The 4,261-nt window shown below is 16.8% G+C and overlaps 1 pseudogene; it reads right to left on the bottom strand.

The window, feature by feature from the left end:
* Nucleotides 1-1,292: 1,292 nt before the first annotated feature.
* LOC131695092 (NADH-ubiquinone oxidoreductase chain 5-like) lies at nucleotides 1,293-2,125 on the bottom strand (annotated as a pseudogene).
* Between the last annotated feature and the right edge of the window lie 2,136 nt (nucleotides 2,126-4,261).

Below are 4,261 nucleotides of genomic sequence, written 5' to 3'. Positions count from 1 at the left end.
GATAGAACTTATGGATCAACCTTTTTTATAGCAACTGGATTTCATGGTCTTCATGTATTAATTGGAACTACATTTTTAACAGTATGTTTTTTTCGTCATATTAATAATCATTTTTCAAAAAGACATCATTTTGGATTTGAAGCTGCAGCTTCATATTGACATTTTGTTGATGTAGTTTGATTATTTTTATATATTTCTATTTATTGATGAGGTAGTTAATTTATAAAGTATATATTTGCATATGTGACTTCCAATCATAAGGACTAATTCATTTTAGTATAAATAATTATATTAATTTTTATTATAAGTATCATTATTTTAATTATTACCATTATCATAATAATAATTGCAACTTTCTTATAAAAAAAACTATTATAGATCGAGAAAAATGTTCACCATTTGAATGTGGATTTGATCCAATAAATTATTCACGATTACCTTTTTCCCTACGATTTTTTTTAATTGCAATTATTTTCTTAATTTTTGATGTTGAAATTGCTTTAATTTTACCAATAATTTAATTTAATAAATCATCAAATTTAATCAACTGAATTATTACAAGATTATTTTTCATTTTAATTTTATTAATTGGACTTTACCATGAATGAAATCAAGGAATATTAGAATGAAATAATTAATTATTAAATATGAAGCAATAAAATGCAATTAGTTTCGACCTAATCATAGATGTTCAATCATCCTTATTTTAGGATAATAGTTAATTATAACATTTAATTTGCATTTAAAAAATATTGATATTTTCACTGTTAATGATTTCAATGAATATTTATATTCCAATTAAATTAATTTTTAAAAATATAAATGGAATTAAACCATTAAAGAAAAAAGTTAGCAGCTTTTTCTTGATCATCTTATTTTATTTATATAGTTTAATTAAAACATTATATTTTCAATATAAAAATAATTTTTTTTTTATAAATACTTTATTTAAAAATTAAAATAATTTCCTTAATATCTTCAATATTATGCTCTATATATAAGCTATTTAAATAATTTAAAAATAATAAAATAACTAAAATAAGTACTCATATTATATATCTCAATAAATAAATTTTTAAATTATTATTCTGAAATTCTTGAATATATAAAGAATAATTTTTTAATTGAATATATAATAATTGTCCTTCAAAATATTCTCTTCATCCTTGATCAAAAATTTTTAATCTTATAAATCCAATTAATAAAAAATTTCTACTAATCCAAAAGTAGAAATTATTGGTATAAATCATATTCTTCCAAAAAATCTTCTAAAATTATAAAAATAAAAAGATTTATTTATAAAAAAAAGAAACATTATTAATTAAATATCCAAATAATCCACCTAATACACCAACTAATAATGTTAAAATTTTTATTATAAAAGGTAAACAAACTATTACTGGATTAAAAAATATTAATCAATTTAATATTCTTCCTCCAATAATAGCTATAAATATTAATCAAAAAATACCAAAAATTATTGTTCATCTATTTTCTCTTAATTTATTTAAAGAAATTCCATTATATTCTCCTGTTAATAAATAATATACTAATCGAAAAGAATAACAAACAGTTAAACCTGTAGAAAAAAAAAAGAAAAAAAGAAAAACAATTTAAATAAGACATTCTTACTATTTCTAATATTAAGTCTTTAGAATAAAACCCTGCTAAAAAGGTATTCCACATAAAGCTAAATTAGCTACATTAAAACATCCACATACTATTGGTATTCTTATTCTTAAATTTCCTATAAATCGAATATCTTGAATATTTCTTATGCAATGAATTACAACACCCGCACATATAAATAATAATGCTTTAAATAAAGCATGAGTTAATAAATGAAAAAAGCTAATTTTATATATCACATTGACAAAATTCTTATTATTAAACCTAATTGTCTTAAAGTAGATAAAGCAATAATTTTTTTAAAATCAAATTCAAAATTAGCTCCTAATCCAGCCATAAATATTGTTAAACCAGAAATTAATAATAAAATTTGACTAATTTTTCTATCAATAATTAATAAATTAAAACGAATTAATAAATAAACTCCAGCTGTTACTAAAGTTGATGAATGAACTAATGCTGATACAGGAGTAGGAGCTGCTATAGCTGCAGGTAATCAAGAAGAAAAAGGAATTTGAGCTCTTTTTGTTATAGCAGCCAATATTACTAAATAACCAATAATTATTATACAAAAATCTTTTTTTATAATTTCTAAATAATAAATATAATTTCATCTACCATAATTTAATATTCAAGCAATAGCTAATAATAAGGCAACATCTCCAATACGATTAGATAATGCAGTTAATATTCCTGCATTATAAGATTTTACATTTTGAAAATAAATTACTAAACAATAAGAAACTAATCCTAAACCATCTCAACCTAATAAAATTCTAATTAAATTTGGTCTAATAATTAATATGATTATTGATAATGCAAATATTAATACTAATAAAATAAATCGATTAATATTAAAATCTTCTTCTATATATTGTTTTCTATAAAAAATTACTAAACAAGAAATAAATAAAACAAATGATATAAATATTAAACTTATTCAATCAAATAAAAAAAAACTATAACAATTGATATAGAATGTAAAGAAATAATTTCTCATTCAATAAAATAAACTAAATTAATTAATAAAAACTTTAATCTAAATATAAATAATATAATACTAATAAATAATAAAATATAAAAACTATTTTTACAATAATTTAAATTTAACATGATCTAAAATGAAAATTCATATCTTTGACACCACAAATCAATATTTTAATTAAACTATTTAAATTAAAGTCATAATATAAAAAAAAATCTTTTTATAATTAATAAATTTAAAGGTAATCAATGTATTATTAATAATAAATATTCTCGAATTAATCCCGTTGAAAAAAATGAAATTCTAGAATAAAATTTTCCATGTTGTCTATAAGCAAATAAATATAATGTATAAGCTGCTCTAAAAAATGATAAAAATATTAAACCAATTATTGTTAATCAAGATCATCTAATAATTCTATTTATTAAAGAAATTTCACCTAATAAATTTAAAGTTGGAGGAGCTGCTATATTTCTTGAACATAATAAAAATCATCATAAAGATAATCTAGGTATAAAATTTATTGTACCTTTACTAATTAATAATCTTCGTCTTCTTATTCGTTCATATCTAATATTAGCTAAACAAAAAAGTCCTGAAGAACATAAACCATGAGCAATTATTAATCTATATGCTCCATTTAATCCTCAATAACTTATTGTTAATAAACCACTTAAAACAATTCCTATATGAGCAACTGATGAATAAGCAATTAAAGCTTTTAAATGTATTTGTAATAAACAAATTAAACTTACTAAAACTCCTCCAATTAATCTAATTCTAATTCATACAAAATTAAATTTTTTTCCTAAAATTTGTAATAAAGCAAATATTCGAAATAAACCATATCCCCCTAATTTTAATAATACTCCAGCTAAAATTATTGAACCAGAAATTGGAGCTTCTACATGAGCTTTTGGTAATCATAAATGAACCAAAAATATTGGTATTTTTACTAAAAAAGCAAAAACTATACATAAATATAAAAAATCAAAATATATATTTTTATATAACTTATAACTTATATATATATATATATATATATATATATATATATATATATATATATATATATATATATATATATATATATATATATATATATATATATATGTTTATATATATATATATATATATATATATATATATATATATATATATATATATATATATATATATATATATATATATATATATATATATATATATATATATACATATATATATATATATATATATATATATATATATATATATATATATATATATATATATATATATATATATATATATATATATATATATATATATATATATATATATATATATATATATGTTTATATATATATATATATATATATATATATATATATATATATATATATATATATATATATATATATATATATATATATATATATATATATATATATATATATATATATATATATATATATATATATATATATATATATATATATATATATATATATATATATATATATTTATATATATATATATATATATATATATATATATATATATATATATATATATATATATATATATATATATATATATATATATATATATATATATATTTATAGTATTTAAATCTATATTAATATAAAAAATACCAATTAATAA

The sequence above is a fragment of the Topomyia yanbarensis genome, unplaced genomic scaffold (assembly GCF_030247195.1).
Source record: "Topomyia yanbarensis strain Yona2022 unplaced genomic scaffold, ASM3024719v1 HiC_scaffold_280, whole genome shotgun sequence".
In the NCBI taxonomy this organism is placed as follows: domain Eukaryota; kingdom Metazoa; phylum Arthropoda; class Insecta; order Diptera; family Culicidae; genus Topomyia; species Topomyia yanbarensis.
The sequence above is the reverse complement of the archived record's forward strand: the minus strand, read 5'-3'. Positions and strand labels throughout refer to the sequence as shown.